Raw genomic sequence first — 6,126 nt, 5'->3', positions numbered from 1 at the left:
ACATTTAACATAACCAGGGGATGGTGCGAAAACTGAAGGGCATCTGGCCCGTTTTAGAGAATGATTGCTAGTGAATCCTAAATCCTGTTTGTATTTGGAATTGTTTTGGTTTGTTTTGTTTTCTGGTACAGGCTTTTTGTGCTTTAGCAGGCAGAAATTTGCTTTATTATTGCTTTATAGATTGCAGAGCTGAGTAAAGGACAAATGGTCTCTCTAATGCACTTGGCTGGCCATAGAATTTTTTCTGAGATGCTGCCAGCCAGGATGTTCCCCAAAACCTCAAGCATTAAGTAACCAGTGCAGAAGACTATTGGTAAAATTAATCTGCAAAAATATAGGGTCATTCTTTTCCCATGAAAACTCAAAACATTTACATTTATCTGGGCTGGGTTTTGGAAGATCTCTATCACCCACCCACTCTTCATGGTTTGGCCATGCTGCCCTTTCTTGTTGCCCAGAAGGAAATCCTCTGAACCAGCTGGGTTGCAAAGTACCGAAGTGCAACCCAAAGGAGACAATGGCAGTCATTTTCCACTACTAGTTGGATGGAAAAAAACAAAAAACCAACTTATTTGGTTTAAATGGTTGCGTAAGAAGAGTAAAAAGGACTGGTTGTTTTATTTTTGCAGAAGATAGATAGACGGGACAGCACAGAGGTTACTCTGCAAGACCCAGTATAGATGCTGGCCCCGGATCATGAAGCAGGTCCTACTACCACAGCGGAGATTATCTCCACAATACAGAAGGTGCTGGCTGGTGAATGCCAAGGACAGACTGCCTGAAGACAGTATGGTGGCCTGCAACACTTTTGCCACAAAGAGTTGATACACAATCACGCAGCCAACAGAAAGAGGACCACACTCCTGATGTCCCTGTGGAAGCAGTCAGGTCCCAGCAGAGAGTGAGAATCTGTAGAGGTTTCAGCCATAGCTCCTCAACTGGCTATGCCTTTTTCCGCATTGGTGTGGCACCAACAAGACCGGCTGGAAGAAGAGCAAGAACCCACCTTTGCAAAAGAAAGATAAAGCAGGAGGACATCAATAGACGCAGTGTGTTTTTACACCAAATCGAAGAGGATGTAAAACACCACAAATTTAATGTTGTGCACACAGCAGCATCACTAGAGCTCAGTCCCCAAGCAGGCTGGATATTAAATTGATCAAACTGATAATGAAAGTGGGAATTATTCCATCTCAGCCGACACAAGGCAGGTGACCTTATTAAAAATTATGCCAGTGTATTTAATGGTGTAGGGCAGTTTCTTGGGGAATTCATTATTAATGTGGCTATAACTCTGGAGATCCCACAGCTAATGCCCCTGGAAAAAGTCTTACTTCCACTATGAGGTAGCCCAGCTGATATCTTTGAGGTGGAACTGTCTGAATAAATGTGCATGAATTCAGACACTTTTCTGGCAGAGAAGCCAAGTCACTCAAGAATTGCTGCACTGATTAGAGGAAGAATGTGGTGGCCTCATGCTGGATGTGGCAAGCTGGGTATGTAAGAAATCTCAGAGCCTGCTGAGGGATGCAATGTGCCTCTTTGTGGTCTGTTCAGGCTAACCATCTGGAGCAACTTGAACTCCCATACTGTTTAGTCATCAATAAACCAACAGGAACCACTGTCCGAGACACTGACTGAATGTAATGTCCTAAGTAAGAACTGACTTGGAGAAACCTCAGTATCCACTGGCAACCAGTGGCCTGGAGCAGGGCAGTCTTCGCAGCTATCTTGAGCTATCTGCACGGATATGAAAAGGATCTGAGAGTGAGAAAAGCAGCTGTCTGTGCACCTCTGAGAGGGAGCAGGAACTTAGGAAGGTCATAACATCCCAGCCCAGTATTGTGTCCCCAGCAGGTCCCAGAAGCTGAGACCTATGGAAGATGAAAGGAACAAAGCAGGCAAATGTGGCACTTCTCCTGACACCCTTCCAGCCCCCAACCATTTGCAAACCAGGGTCTTCCTGAGATGGACATGGTTGCTGTGTATCCAAGAATTCCTCTCTCTCATGAATGTACCGAGCCTTTTCTTGAACAGAGACCACTGAGAGATGAAGCAAGCAGAGACTGAGGAGCAAAGCAGCCTGATTTCTTCTGCTTGCTGGAGGTATGGGGAAAAGAGGCCTTTGTGCACATTCTTTGCAAATAAAAAGGACTATAGCAAAAACTGACCTAAATATAGGCTTGGGGTTGAGACCAAGGAGCATTACCAGTGTAAGCAACAGGCAAGAAGCTGTAAGTAGTTCCCAAACAGAAAAATGGAGCCAAACTGGAAGAAAAGAAACAAGACACTTGCAGAATTTGATAGTGCAGAGTGGAACTGCAGTGCAAGGCAGGATTCGGGCATGCTGCAAAAGGAAGGTCCCAGGAAGCACTATGAAATAACCTGTCATGGGAGAGAAAACCCACACCAGGGTACCAGCTGCCAGGTATGTATGTTAGCTGGGGAACCCAGTAAGAAAACCCTGGTCTGGGAGAGGCAGTTTAGCAGGAAGGGACCAGACAAGATGAGGCTGGCTGCAGGAGCTGAGGAAAAGAGTGTTGTGCAAGGCAGGAGATTTCCAATAGTTTTCTAGCTTCTTTACAACCTTTCAGCGGCCCAGTATGGGGAGACTAAATTCTCCCAGCTTCATTAATGCCATCAGAGTCTGTCTTTGACCTCACAGGGACTGGTGATTGCAGCCACTTCCCTTCCCATAAAAGAGCCGTAAAAAGTTTTTTGTGTAGGCAGTAGCACAAGGGACCAAAACTTAAGCATGCCTCCACCCAGAAAAGAAGCAAACAGGAAGGTGTTTGGCAATTTGAAACACCTAGGAGTGGAGTTCAGGACTTTTGCTTAGTGCTGTTTTGGATGCGTGTACATCAGCAGCTCTAGAAGATAATCAGGAAAAAGACATGGAGATGGATGTGAGAACTTAATAGATTCTGAAGCAGGGATGGTTCTGAAAAGGGTGATACCGGTTAATTGATGTAGCTGACAAGGACAGGGGAAAAAGACTGTCTTCACAGCAGGATGGTAGTGATTTTAAGTGCAAGTTTGGGTCTCACACAGTGTGAGGCAGATGGATCACCAACACAGATTGCTTGGCCCAGGTGGTTGGTTACACAAAGAGGCATTGGCATACAGTAAAGCCTCCAGAGGGAAAATGAGGGAATGGACGCTAATCTTAGGCTAAACCTTAACAAAACTATTGTACTTCAGGCTACAAAAGGCAGCACTTCTGCTGGCAGGAAGAAAACTGCAGCTGCACAGCACTGGCCAACTTCTTCCCCAGTCTGGCAGCCAGCATTTGTCACCAGTCACAAGTTACTTCTGCCAGTGGCTTGTCATTACTCACTAAGAACCTGACAGGCTTCAATGGTCATGGGTGTCTAACTTTATCTCCCGAGCAGACCTGGAACGCAGCACAATGGGATATTTTCAATCCTAAGGCCCTTTGGGAGAGTCCAGAGCCCTACAAAGCAGATGGCACCTCACTACTTCTCACAGCCTGGTGGGGTGGCAAAGAGCCTTTTTCAAGGCAAGTCCTGCCTTGGTTCTACCTAAACCTAATAAAAAGTCTGTCACAGCCAGGAAGACTTTAAGGACAACACCTACCACAGGCCTCTGAAAGAGAATCCTGATAACTCACTGAAAGAAAACCAAGCGAAGAGATGGAATAGCATCAAGATAACTTCGGATGAGAAAGGACATCAGGGGTGAAATACCTGTCAATAGGTAAACAGTTACAGACTTATCATTTATTAAATGATTTTTCTTTATGCTTAGGATGTATCACAAAAGTATCATACAAATGCTTTTCCTTCTAAAGTTGTTCAGGACTATCCCAAGCTTACCAAATTCGCAACGCTAATGGTAAGTAGCAGAGATAATGAACATATTTCTAAGTGATGACAAAGCCCTTTTGTTAACAGTGCCGATTTACTAGGATCCCCAGCCCATCTACAGCCAAGCTAGGAGATACTGTAATACAGACAATCATAGGAAAAAGAGCTGGAAAAGACCAAGAAAATGACCAGGCCTGAACCAGTATGACCTGCAAAACTGCTGAAAAAGCTATGCCTAATCTGCTCCTGAAAACCATCAGTGGGAAAATTCCCACCACTCCAGACAATCTAATCCACATTTAACTGTTTATCACTACAAAGCTTTCTTGATGTCTGATCTTCACCTCACCTGATGCTATCTAAGAGTATCAGTCCTTGTTCTATGCACAGAGAACATGGAGAATCAGCTACTCCCTTCCTATTTGCATAACGATTTGCTTTTTTTTTTTCTCTCTGTGTGTGTGTGTGTGTGTGTGTGTTTTAAATGACAGAATAAGCAGATACATTTTTCAGTGATTCCTGACAGGTGATGTTTTCTAGATCCCTATGAACTCTCTGCTCATTTCATACTGTCATGGAAATCAGGAATAGAAAAAGCTCTTAACACCAATGTAGCATTAAGAAGCTGGCATTCTTTATTCTAAGTTGGGTGCAGAGGAGAAATATTACAAATCCTATGCAACACTACTGGCACTTTTCTTGGCATATGTATACACAAAAATTTCAGGATTACATAATCTCAGTTACAATGATTGATAGTAATTTAAATATAGTTATAATACATTTAAATACTTGCTGAATCATTCTTGGATCAAACTGTGCTTGCTTGCCTATAAGAGGTCTTTTGGTGGCCTCTGGTGGTCCCTTGTGGTTCTGAAGAGTCACTCTTACTGTCCTTTACACGAACTCTGTCCTTTCTCCTATATATGGTCTTTCCTGGGCCTGTAACTTTTCCTCAGCCTCTTTATCTTGGTCTCAACCAGTGTTCTACTGGTTTATCTCTAGTCCTTCTGAATGTATTAGGATGTATCTGTACTAGGATGTATCAGTCACAGTTACAAAAATCATGTCCTTGAATGAGTTCTCATTTGAGACCCCCTACAACAATAATTGGCAACAAATTATACTGCCAGAATAAAGAGTGTGATAATGCTAAACGTTTAGTGAAGCCATTAGAAATAAAAAGAGTGATTGATGTAGCCACTCTCTCTCTGGCATAGCCAGACACTGGTATCAGCAGGCAAGGCTGTGGTTAGCCTTGTTTAGCAGAGCAGGTCACTCCCAGCCTGCAGATGGTGTTGCCTGACTCCTCTAGCTGCTAACGCACCTTGTTAGCTGGAAACGGGCTCTTGGCCACGCAGAGACGGGGCTGCAGGGACACTCCGTGTCCCTGACCTGCCACCTTCCTAAGGGTCTGGCAACAGCTGCCCCACTTCACCCACTGAGGGGAACACTAGGGTTTACGTTCATAAAGTTGGCAAGTGCCCAAATGTCTGCAAAATCCAGTATAAGCTACCTCCGGTGCAAATAATAGCTGTGTGTGTGCATTTGTACTTTACTATATGCTAATGCGTACATTAATCTGCAGTAAAAAACCAGATCTCTCTCAATGCCTTCATTACACCAGTGTCACTCTTAAAATCCAGTTGTATTTAACAGAAGGAAGCCAACTTCACCACCACAACCTGCCTGTCCTCTATTAGGACATGTTTAATTATGTCTTGCTTTCTCTGCACAGGAGGATAAATGAGCAGGGAAGAGAATGCCGTGCTGTTGCTCCCGAACAGCTGATGAGGAGTAGTTTGCATAGGGATGAGTACGTGTCCCTGTTGGTAATTAATTGGAGAAGGGAGCAATAGAGTGTTGTGTTTTGGAGCACGTAGCAAGTCTGACTTGCAAAATGCACTCTGCTAGAGACTAGGCAGCCTACCTGTTCCTGAAACCTTTACATCTCAAAGTCTACCACAAATTCAGATGAGCAACCAAGTTCCTGCAGTGTAAGAGGCTCTGTGTCTGGAGCATGAAAGCACGACAAGACAAAAGTGGATGGGATGGTGCACTGTCTGGCCCCTGCTGTTTGTGCAGACAGATGTGCTCACTGACTGCGTACGATTAGATTACTCAATGATTTTACTGGACCATGTGAGCTGAGCTAGCGTTTGCCTTGATGTCTCATTTCATCTCTCCTCCCATTTGCTGCCAGTGCTGCTGCGTTGTGACTGTCTGGTGTCAGTGTATCTGCCTGGGAGCTCCTGTTTCAGGTAGGCTTCTGTTTTCTTCTCTTTGAACAGCCAGATGA

The sequence above is a fragment of the Mesitornis unicolor genome, unplaced genomic scaffold (genome assembly GCF_000695765.1).
Source record: "Mesitornis unicolor isolate BGI_N332 unplaced genomic scaffold, ASM69576v1 scaffold12817, whole genome shotgun sequence".
Taxonomy (NCBI): Eukaryota; Metazoa; Chordata; class Aves; order Mesitornithiformes; family Mesitornithidae; genus Mesitornis; species Mesitornis unicolor.
The sequence above is the reverse complement of the archived record's forward strand: the minus strand, read 5'-3'. Positions refer to the sequence as shown.